Source organism: Alexandromys fortis, unplaced genomic scaffold (genome assembly GCF_014885135.2).
Source record: "Alexandromys fortis isolate MF-2015 unplaced genomic scaffold, M_Fortis_MF-2015_v1.1 scaffold_44, whole genome shotgun sequence".
NCBI lineage: Eukaryota > Metazoa > Chordata > Mammalia > Rodentia > Cricetidae > Alexandromys > Alexandromys fortis.
Window position 1 is genome coordinate 3,694,431 of NW_026067921.1, and position 12,158 is coordinate 3,706,588.

At 49.0% G+C, this 12,158-nt stretch overlaps 1 protein-coding gene across 2 annotated transcripts in view; it reads right to left on the reverse strand.

Annotated features, from left to right (window-relative positions):
- Myrip (myosin VIIA and Rab interacting protein) overlaps window positions 1-11,684 on the reverse strand; it is a 163,860-nt gene extending 152,176 nt beyond the window's left edge. The window contains exon 1 of one of the 2 annotated variants that reach the window (XM_050141690.1): window positions 11,301-11,684. The gene's annotated coding sequence lies outside the window, so the exon portion shown is untranslated. The remainder of the gene's footprint in view (window positions 1-11,300) is intronic. The other variant, XM_050141689.1, reaches the window with a different exon arrangement.
- Window positions 11,685-12,158: the final 474 nt, after the last annotated feature.

A 12,158-nucleotide genomic window follows, 5' to 3' on the forward strand; every position in this document is an offset into this window, starting at 1 on the left:
ATATGGGACCTCAGTTCATGGGACGGTGCCGCCCTCATTTAAAGTCTTTCCACCTTGGCTAACATGATCTAGAAACTCCCTCACAGACACGCCCGAGGTTTGCTTCCACTGTAACCCTGCACTCCATCCAGCTGACGGCAGAGATGAACCGCCACAGACCACGTTCAGAAAGAAAGAGTAAAGAGGCTTTGATTACTGTTTCTCCCTAGCTTCGCCCCACAGAACCCCAGCTACCCACTTCCCCGCCTAGGAAACCACCCTGGATTTACAACAGAAAAAAAAAATGTTTAAATGAGCTGCCAAGACCCAGTCAAAGGGCACTGCATCCAGACTTTGACAACCAGACATGGCAGCCCCAAGGCTGAGGGCACCTGTCCTTCTCCAACCTTGTACACCTTGCATTGCTTCCCAAGAGTCTGCTCAGTGAGACCACAGTAACAGATGGTTGCGCTCATCACTGCTGGACAGAGCACCTCTGTTAGCAGAATGCTGCAAATCAGAGCCATAACGTGACATTCCATAGGGTTGTCTTATCTCTGTGGACGACATATAAATATATATTCAACTCATAACCACGTAGGAAGGATAGCAGTTAAAACACGAGAACAGGGGCTAAGAGATGGCCCAGCCAGTAGAATCCTCGCCACATTAGCTTACAGACTTGACTTCAGATCCTCAGTACCCACGTCACAAAGGTCACGAGAGCACATATATGACCCAGTGTTGGGGAAGTGCAGACAGGCAGAGCCCTGGAGTTCACTGACGAGCCAGCCTCACGGAGATGAGAAGACACGGAGCACTGCCCCTCCACACACACGTGTCCACACTCACTCTTCACATACACACATGTATCCACACTCATTCTTCACACATACACACACGTCCACACTCACTCTTCACACACACACATCCACACTCATTCTTCACACACACGCATCCACACTCATTCTTCACACACACATATCCACACTCACTCTTAGATTCAAAGCAGTTAGAGTCTTCATGAAGCCCCCACCCTGTCCTGCTGGCCTCCACTGTACTGTGCTGTTGTTCTGGTCTCCCTACTGCTGGAGGTGAGCACACAAACCCTTCTAATAGCAGCACTAATGGCACCTTTGCATTGGTGCTAACACCACTGGGGGCCTCTGAATTCTCAAAGAAGAGATGAGGGAAAGAACCAGTTAGTGATGCAGTCTACACCTTGGATGAGATGAGGAGGGTGGAGCCTGGGAGAGCTGCTTTCCTGGGTGTCCCTCAGTGCAGCTCCCCCCTCTCACAGCAGATACCCGGCCCCCACTGAAGGTTCTGCTAGCACCCGGCCACTTAAACTGTTACCTGTTCTCCCAAGACAAGCTAACACACATGGGATAGGTAAGCAATAAAAATGATACTTAGACAAACAGCCACTACTGTTAAGACATCGGAACAGGGTAAGTGCAAAACCCATGTTTTGCATGTTTCCATGTGAGGACACCTCTTAACCGAGGAATGCTCACGGCCACTGGGAAAGTGGCCGGCCATTTTCAAACCTGCATCCTTCTGAACAAAAACAAAGATCACTGGACAAAGAATGCAGCATTTTTAGAAGCAACCACTGAGTGGGGTCAGAATGGCTTTAATTTCCTCCCTTCTTGGCTCAACTCTCTAACTCAGGTGTCTTATCTTAATAAATTGGATATTAATTTCAAATATCAGGTCAAATCCCACCTCTCCCACAAGGTGATAGCCCTGTCTCCCGTGAAGCTTACTCTTTAAGATTCCTGATCAATCGCTGCTCTTTGAAATGGGCCAGGAATTGTTTGGAGTTCTACGCATTCATCAGCTCTTGTGAAGTTTCCTACCGATCCAATCCTGTCCTTCCTGAAGACCTTGATTCCACTGAAGAATCAATCCAATGGGAATGGAGCAGAAGGAAAAATGCCTTTTTGAAAGTGGAAGCCATTCTCTGGGTGAACCCTCTCCCAAAAAAAACATGCAATAGTAAATATATAGTTTTATACTTTAAAAAATATGTAATTTATCATACTTTATATAATATCAAAATGAATTACTATTAAGTCTAATTCAACTTTAGGAGATTAAGAAAGATATAAGAAAAGAACCTGATAAAATTAAACAAAAATATAATTTTTAAAACAAGGTCAAATGCTATTGGAAGCACAAAATTTCTTAGCATGTCAAGGCTCCACTCTGAAGCACCCTCCTCAGTCTTTGTAGATCTCTGAACACATCTTTGTGGATCAAAGACAGACCGCGAACTTGGAGGTGGCTAACAATACTGTTGCCCCATTATGCTGGAAGTCCAAAATGCTACAAGTAACATAAATCAAAAGGAAACAATATCAGCATTATTTGTGATATGTTTGGCTTTCTACAAAAATATCCAGAAAAATCTATAACCAACTAAGATGCTAGGAAAAAATAATATAAAAACCAGCACGCGATGGTTAGCCTCATTGTCAACGGCAGGATTTAGCACCACCAAGGATGCATACATCAAGGGTGTCTGTGAGGAATTGTCTCCACTGCACTGGCGGAGATGGTGAGAGCCACTCTGAATGTGGGCGGCACCGTCCCATGTGGAGCCCAGAGCGAACAGAGAGGTAAAGGAGCTGGCAGCAGCATTCACGCCCCACCCACTGGCTGCACGCGCACTGTGACCTGCCATTTTAACTCCTGCCGCCAGGACAGACCAAACCGTGATCCGAAGTGTATCTTTGCTTTCCTTTCTTATGTTGCTTTGGTCAGGTATTTTTGTCACCACGCAAGAAAGATAACCAATGCACAAACCGATTACTATAACTATTCATGGGCAAGAAGCAATTGACAAATGTAATTAGCTGCATGAAGAGCTCCCTGGGAAAAACAACAAAACCCTGTGAGGCTGGGGAACAGCCGAGTAAAATGTGATATGCACACAGGACAGAATACACCAATGCAAAGGAAGGAGGCAGATGATCCTGCAACCCAGGAAAACTTCAAAAACATAACTAACTAAAAGAAGCCACATGCAAGATACCATTTATTGCATTGCAAGATGATCCCAAGTATATGAGAGATGCCGGGGATGGGCAGATATAGAGAGACTGGAACTGGGCCGAAGGTTTCCTATTATCTGGTGCATTGTGTGTAGTGAGGGAGGGCACGGGGAATGACTGATGATGGGTCTATGATTTCTAATGGCACTGAACTAGCAAGCATGCCCCGACAGTATTGAACTAGCAAAGATTCCTGATGGTATTAAACCAGCAAGGATGCTCTGACGGTATTAGGTATTAAACCATGGTGCTCACTGCACACCCCAAGTTTACTTAGAACTTCGAATTATAAATGCTAAGTGAGTGCATGGCGCAGCATGAGAATTACACCTCCATGAGGATGTAATGTGAAAAATGATACAAACAAGTCTAAAGCATCCAATGCAAGTCCCCAGAGCTTCGTGGAGAAAGTTACAGAGCTTCATTACCATCTAAAAGGGGCATCTGCTGAGACCCACCCCTTCACGTGTAAGATGCAACAACTGAAAAAGGATGGAAAGTCTGTCTCCCCTCCAGAAACCACAGATTCAGTGGGAACCGTGGCAGGACTTCTCAGGATATCCGAAGACCCTCAAGCTCATGTTTAAGACCAAAGAGGCTGGAATGGATATGAAAGTTTTGAAGAAAACGTCTAAGACAGGGTGATTTATTCCGAGGTTTTGGTAATTACATCCAACAGTATTAACCTAGAAACGCAAGATGAACGGCACAGAACAGAGTCAAGAGACAGACCCAAAAGAAAATCGAACCAACATCAGCCTGTGCCTGGGACAGCACGGAGAAGTGAGAAAACAACAAATTACTCATTCCGCGATAACAAGATAGATGGTTTTCATTACGGAAAGCCATCAGACCTCTGCCCAGACAGCGCGGAAATATAAACGTCAGATGAGTCTAAGTGCAGAAAATAAAACCTCCCCGCAAGAGAACTCTCAGCAGAGCAGGGCCCTTCCAGTGAAACGAACAGATTTCTACAAAGGCTGTGTCCGGGAGCAGGAAGTGTCTGAGCCAATTCTGGCACAGTTGGCCACGTAGGATCAGCTGGGGGAGGGCTCTTTAGAAGAAGGCTGAAAGTCTCAGATGACGGACAAAGCATCCGGTATCATCGCCATCTCCAGCGCCGTTGTTATTAAATTACCATTATTAGTCTGGGCGGGGCTCAAAGGAGGCGTCTTAGAGTGAGTGAACCAGGGAGTATGATTCAGAGGTGAAAGTCCCAGCAGACAGGAGTGACAGAAGGTGGGGGAAATAAGATAACCTTTCAGGGGAACGTAAACTGTCAGAGCGAGGAGGGCAGTTGCTCCGTGCTGGTCAGATGAAGCAAACCCTAAAAGAGCCACAATTGAGTACAAGAGAAAACAGGAACTCCCACCACAGTGTAGTGGAAAGTGAAGTAATCTACAAACCCCACTGGACCTAACACCACAGAGAGAGGCTGGTCAAGAACACCCTCCTCTCCGGTCTGGGATTACAGATGCTGGACACTCATACGTGACCACAGATCTATCAGGGACATTTACTGCAAATGGTAGAAATCTCCTATTGTCTATCAATGGGTAATATTTAAACCCAAGCAGATCATAGAAGGCTGAATGTAAAATGAGTTAAGAGGGCATAAGGTCAAATCCCCAGAACCCACATAAAATGACACAGCAGTGAGCATCTGTTGTCCTAAGCGAGACAGCAGAGGTGATGAGAATCACCCAGACCAGCAGTTCTCAACCTTCCTAACGCTGTGACCTTTACTACAGCGCCTCATGTTATTTTTGTTGCTACTTTATAACTGTAATTTTGCTACTCTTATTAATTATAATGTGAAAATCTGTGTTTTCTGATGGTTTTAGGTAACCCTGTGAAAGGGTCATTTGGCCCCAAAGGGGTCATGACCCCACAAGTTGAGAAGCACTGACCTAGAAGGTCACATGCCAGCAGGCCTGGTGAATACAGCTGCAAACAGCAAGAGATTCTGCTTCAGGCAATGTGGACTGTGATGGCCAACACTAAAGGCTGTCCTCCGACTTCCATACACACGCTTGGTACGAGCAGGCATGCATCACACACACACACACACACACACACAATACATACACCATCCATATTTATATATATATATACAAGTTTTTTGCCTTTTTTAGTTTTCATTTTAATTTAAATTTTATTGATTTTTATTGAGCTCTACATTTTTCTCTGTTCCCCTCCCTGCTTCTTCCCTCCCCTTCAACCCTCTCCCAAGGTCCCTATGCTTCCAATTTACTCAGGAGATTTTGTCTTTTTCTACTCCCCATGTAGATTAGATCTATGTAAGTCTCTCTTAGGGTCCTCATTGTTGTCTAGGTTCTCTGGGATTGTGATCTGTAGGCTGGTTTTCTTTGCTTTATGCTTTAAAAACACTTATAAGTTAGTAATTGTCTTTCTGGGTCTGGGTTACTGCACTCAAAATGATGTTTTCTAGCTCCATCCATTTGCCTGCAAAATTCAAGGTGTCGTTATTTTTTTCTGCTGTGTAGTACTCCACTGTGTAAATGTACCACATTTTCCTTATCCATTCTTCGGTCGAGGGGCATTTAGGTTGTTTCCAGGTTCTGGCTATGGTAAACAATGCTGCTATGAACATAGTTGAGCACATGTCCTTGTGGCATGGTTGGGCATCCTTTAGATATATACCCAAAAGTGGCATTGCTGGGTCTTGAGGAAGGTTGCCTCCTAATTTTCTGAGAAATTGCCACACTGATCATACTGATATCCAAAGGGGATGTACCAGCTTTTTGAGATCCACCTGCCTCTGCCTCCCACATGCTGGGATTAAAGGTGTGCACCATCATCCATCTAAAAATATTTTATTTTTATTTTATGTGCATTGGTGTTTTTGCCTGCATGGATGCCTGTGCTTTTTAAGAATCTTAATCCACTCACTTGGTCCCCCAGTAGGTGGCGCTGTTTGGGAAAGTTGGAACCTTTAAAACTGGAACCTTGCTGGTGGAGGTGGGTCACTGGGGGCAGGCTTTGGAGGTTTCTACCTGGCCCGACTTCCTTCTTACTTTCTTGGCTTCCAGTGTGATGAAATGTGATCATGTCCTACTCCAGCCACACACTGCTCCCCCCCCCCCACACACACACACTGCCACAAACACCAGCATTATGGACTCCCTCTCTGGTACCTTAAGCCAAAATAAACTCCCTTTTCCCATATTGCTTTTGGCAATGGTGTTTTATTAAGGCATTAAAGCTAACTAGTAAATCTACTAAATCTACAATGGCTAATAAAAAAACTCATCTTTAGAGGAAAAAAACAAACAAAACCAGGTAAGACAGACTCCCCTGGCGATCAAGGGGGGAGGCAGCTACTAATGGACATGCTTTTGGTCCCAACATGGCAGATGGCAAGATTCCAACTCCACGTTCTCACACTTCCCTGTGTGAACTTCACACTCACTCAGGAGACCTTTCGATTTCTAATCCTGTGTTTGGGGTTAAGTGGCCCCTACACGTTAAGTCAAAACCAGATGCCAAAGAGGACAAAGAATGACTGGAAGCCCTCGCCACCCAGTAGAAGGGCCCAATTTGTGTAGGAAAGCTGTCTTGGACACTCAGTCCTAGACCCTCAGTCTGCCTCACAGAACACATAAACTTCTAAAGAATGCTTTTCAAGATAGGATTTCTCTGTGGAACTTTGGAGCCTGTCCTGGAACTCACTCTGCAGATCAGGCTGGCCTTGAACTTAGAGAGAGCCGCCTGTCTCTGCCTCCCAAGTGCTTCCGGCAGAGTGCTGAACTTCTGACACTCAGCCGCATCTGTAAACCAGAAGGCGTATCCTCCCACCTGGAAAGATGAAGGAGCTGTGGAGTCATCCCCACTACCTGCAAACACTGCTCGCTCTCAGCAACAAGTACCACCGTGTGTGCATCTTCATTGTCAACACCACGTCATCTGGAACCACAGGGGACACCTCTGGGCCTGTGTGTGAGAGTGTTTCCAGAGAGGCTGAACCGAGGTGGGAGACACAACTAAATATGGCGGTACCGTCCCACAGACTGGGAGCCCAGGATAAAGAAAAGGAGGAAGGAAGGAAAGCAGGTTAGCACCAGCATCCACCTCGCTCTACTTCCTGACGTGAAAACGCGAGACGAGCTTCCTCATATTTCACGGTCCTACAGCCATACCTCCTCAGCCATGACAGACTGCACCCTCAGACTGTCCTTGCCTCCTTCCTTCCTTCCCTCCTGAAATTGCTTTCATGGGGTATTTTGTCACAGCAGAGAGAACTAATATAGTCACCGAAAGAACACCAAGCTCCAAGCAGCATCTTGTTAAGGTGATGACGAACATTGCCGTGGTCAAGGACAGGGCAGCCCCACTTAGTCCTCTCCGTGGCAGACACAACATCCTTCCCCCCTCCTGGGAGATGCTGGGAGCGTTGCCCCCAGCAACCCCCCCCCCATTCTTTACAACCCACTCTAGTGAAAGGAGCCACTGGACTCGGGAAAGAGAACCTTCAACCTTTGGGGGAATCTGGGGTGACATATAACGCACACACACCTGAGCAGGCCTTCTTTAACACCCCAGAGATGTGCCACCAGAGCCCTACACAGCTGAAGAAAATGCAGCGTGACCTCAGAGCTCACCTGGCTCCAACTCCAAACCAGCACTGAACCCTCAGAGGGAGTCTGTCCATGAATTTGGTTGTAGGAGGCCAAAAAGGGCCTTCCAACCAGAGAGCAGACAGCAGTATTCAGAGGAACTTTCTGGAGATGTTGGGTGTTGGGTTGTATTTCTGTATTCTTTTCTGAGGGCTCATGGCGTTGGGTGCCTGTGTTCTCCAGCCAATATGGAGCTACCATGTGACAACAGCCCCATCCACTCATAAATCAGCCGAAATTTCCTGATCCCGTCCAGCTTTTAACTTCGCGGAATTAAAAATAAGCTCATTCATATTTTTCACTGATATCATGCAACTTAAGATGTGCACCCTTCAAATTTACTCAATGGAGAAGCAATTCAGAGGAGTAAATGAAACTCTAGTTATCAATGTCTGCTATATCTGGGGACTAGCTGTCACCCCACTAAAGAACACATCGTCCCTAGGTGCTGGGGCTGCCCACTGATTCTCTGCTCAGGTCCTAAGATCAAACTTTTCCTCCTAACTTTTTGTCATAGATAAATGACTCTTAGCTTTAACTCATTATAAAAAGGAGGTTTTAAAAAAAATCTTAAGCCAGAGCCAGGTGGTGGTGGAGCACACCTTTAATCCTAGCACTCGGGAGGCAGAGACAGGAGGATCTCTGTGAGTTCAAGACCAGCCTGGTCTACAGAGGCAGTTCCAGGACAGCTAGGGCTGTTACACAGAGAAATCCTGTCTCTGGGGGAAAAAAAGCCAGACATGGCTCATGCCATTAATCCCAGCACACCAGAGGCCGAGGCAGGAGGATAACCACAGGTTTGAGTTTAGCCTAAACTGTATAGAGAGTTCCATGAACTCTGAGCTATAGGTAAGAAGACATTGTCTTAAAAGGGAGGAATCAAGAAAAAAAAAAACCTGAAAGTCTCATTTTAGCTTGATAGCCAAAAACTTTAATAAAAATGAAATGAACTTTGCCTGGCCAATCTCAATGTTAGTTTGGGGGAGCTAACGCTTTTCATGAGTTCTAGGAAGACTATGGTATTTTTGTTCTTAGTTTGGAAACTAGATACACAGGCGTAGCTAGTCTATGAAAATCCATCAGGTATACACTTTAAGTATTTACTTATTGTATTGTATATGCATGTGTGCATACATGCCTGGGTGCACATATATGTACCATGTGCATGCTATGCCTGCAGAATTCCCAGACTGTAGTCACAGTTGGTTGTGAGGCAGCACACAGGCACTGAGAGCTGAACCCTGGTCCTCTGAAAGAGCACAGTGCTCTTAACTGCTCAGCCGTCTCTCAAATACACAGATATTAAGAACCCCAAATATACACTTTTGAGCTCTACAACTCTTTGTCATTATACTTTAATATATACTTTAATAAAATGTTAAAACAAATTGACCAGGGACTGATCAACAATACTGCATTGCCTGAACTCAGACATGACCATGTCGGACACAACGAGAACTAAGCAGGGAAATGGAGAAGGGAGGAGGAGGAGGAGGAGGAGGAGGAGGAGGAGGAGGAGGAGGAGGAGGAGGAGGAGGAGGAGGAGGAGGAGGAGGGAGTGGAAGAGGGGGAGGAGGAGGGGGGAGAAGAAGAACCCAGTTTCCTAAACGGCGCTTTTTGGCGAGAGAGAATCCAATTGAACTGAACACCAAAGTCACAGACATGTTTTCTTACCCCACTTAGCCCATCTTACCACCACCCCACCTCATGCCAGGACATGATCTAAAAGACTACTAGTTTAAATTACCAGATGTGGCTAGCAGTTCCCTTTCTCAGAGGTGAATAAATTCCGCACTTCCCTCTCCCACACAGAAAGATTACAATCTAGATCACAAAGAGGATCCTGCCACACACACCATCTCCACAGAGACATGCTTGGCTATACACACATGTGAATCGGCACATTCATACAGAGAGAGAGAGAGAGAGAGAGAGAGAGAGAGAGAGAGAGAGAGAGAGAGAGATATTCTTATACCCCTAGAGTCCCCAGCTCCAGAGACACAGAGGCTCCTCCTCCATAGGTGGGGGAGTAATTCAGAAGACACAGCTGACCACATCTAGGCCATGGACACCCACATGAAGATAGAAAGCAGTTTTTGAAGCTTTACCAAAACTAAATGTCTCTAGAAAAAGATATTCTGATCTGCAGACAGGGTCCTGATGTCGCTGTCAAATCTTTGGAGTCACCTCGTTTTCCACACCCCTCCCGAGATCCCTGGCAACATCTCCCTTCCACCTGGTGTCTCAACCCCGGTGCATTTTTACACGGTTCCCTGGGAACCCCAAGAGCTTGAGCAAGACTGAATCAGGGTGGTCCCATCTTACAGATAAAGACTAAGAGGCTCAAAAGATGCCTGCCAGTCATCACAGGTCTGTAAGACACCTGTCAATCACCGCAGGACGATAGCAGCCGTGACAGCGCTGAGTGTAACGGTTGTAGCTGGAGGTCATGTGGGAACAGGGTAACGGCAGGACAGGGGAACAACTCTCTCCCCAGCCCAAAATGAGAGAGCAGCCTCTCCAAGATCTGGATCACAGTGACAACACTGACGGCAGGTGTCCATCTCTCCCTGGGAAAGTCTCAAGAAAATAAACAAAATGTATATTAGAGGGTTGGGGTGGGGCCGACAGAAATGGAGTCCATTTCAAGGAATCTTCTAGGAGCAGATGGGAGATCTTTAGAGAAAGCTGCCTTTTGGTATGCCCGCTTCCCTTCTCTGGCCTTTTCTGGTGTGTGTCTCAAAAGAGTGGCTGGGATACAGGTCCTGCGGACAGGGTTTATTTGGGAGACCGGAAGCCAAACGCAGCCTATGAATAAGCGCCGGCGCTCAGCAGAGTCCCCTACTCCGCATTCTGCGGAAACATCAGTCAATTAAGTGACCAGAAGAGGATGGTGTCTCAGATGCCGCACTTGCGAGGGCTCCACCACACTAACGCTCACACGGAACGCTCACACGGAAGATAAGCAGAGGTTACCCCCAAACCTCTGTTGAGACCCTGTGGGTGAACTCGTGATCTCTCCAAGTCTGGTGTCTTTGGAGATGGGGGGGGGGGTGATAGAAAGAGACCATGATGAAAAGCGACACCGCGCCCAGTACCTTCACCAGCGCACCTCTCCTCAACTGGCAGCCTGGGGGCTGAGCCCAGAAGCAGTCTGCCTTGGGGGTTAACGCTGCGCTCCGGCCGTGACCTTCGGAGAGTCCCTAATTAGCCCCATTTTGCTAACATTAGGAGTCTAAAAAGAGTCACGTGGCCTGTGTTGGCCAGCTGCCGGGTGCGCACCGGGTGGTTTGAGGCGCCCGCCAGAGCGCTAGTCCCTTAGCAAGGTGCGCGGTGCACCGCAGCCCGAGCGCTACGTGGCCAGCGCAGAATCGCAGGGGCCAGCTCCCGCCCCGGCAGCCACGGAAAGGAGCGGACATGACACCATCCTGGCCAAGTTCAAATCCCCACCAGCCCCTTAGCAGAGGCAGGCTGTCATGCCCCGCATCCCAGGTCTGGGACGCGCACCAGGTGCGGGGGACCGCGCGCGCGACATCTTCAGACACCCACCCCAAAAGTTGCCGCAACGTGGCAGGGGAGCATGGCATCGAGCTGCGGGAGCTGAGGGGAGGGCTCAAGGACTCACCCGGGGTGGCCGGCCTGAATCAGGTCCGCGGCGAGGCTCATGGATGGCGGCCAGGCTCAGGGCCACCGCGCCTCGGGTGGCCCCGGGTCACCTGCCGCAGCCCCTAAGGCGCGACCGCGAGGCTGCAGATCCCTGGTGCTCCCGAGCTGGGGCCGCAGCCACAGTGGGAGCCGGGCAGCGCGGACAGGACGAGGGCGCACGGCGGCGAGGGAGTCGCCCGCTCCAGGCAGCCAGCCAGCGCCAGCCTAAGCCGCTGCGGCCGCCGCCACCTGCGGGCCCCGCTGACCGCCAATCACAGGCGCCCGGGGCGGCGGCGCGTGCGGAGGCGGGGCGGGGGCGCGTGCGGGGCGGCCGGCGGGAGCGACGGCGACACCAGCGCGCCTGCGCCGGGACACCGGCCGCCTACCCCGCGGGTTCCTAGCGAGCTCCCCGGGTGCACGGGTGGCACGCGCCGGGAGAGGCGGGGCGCATGGGGAAGAGGCGGGGCTGGGGCTGCGCGCACCCGGGGCGCTGCGGGCTGCGGCGCAGTGCGGTGCGGGGGTCGCAATCGTGAACAACCCACTACACACACACACACACAGACACACACACGAGACCTAACTTCGGGTCATCTCTAGAGCTGAAGGAAGGCTTTGCAGCCTTGGAGACTTGCCCGCTGAGGGATGGGTCACCGCAACCTGGGCCTGCCTGGTCCTAGGAACAGCGCGATCCGCTGGCTCCAGCCTCACCAAAGACAGCGTGGTTCTCCACCAACGCCTCCTCTCACTCTATTGCCCCCAGTGTATTTTTAGGTCACCATTGTGACCCCGGACTGGATTCCGGTATTCTCCGGGTAATTTAGTACACTAGACACGCTCA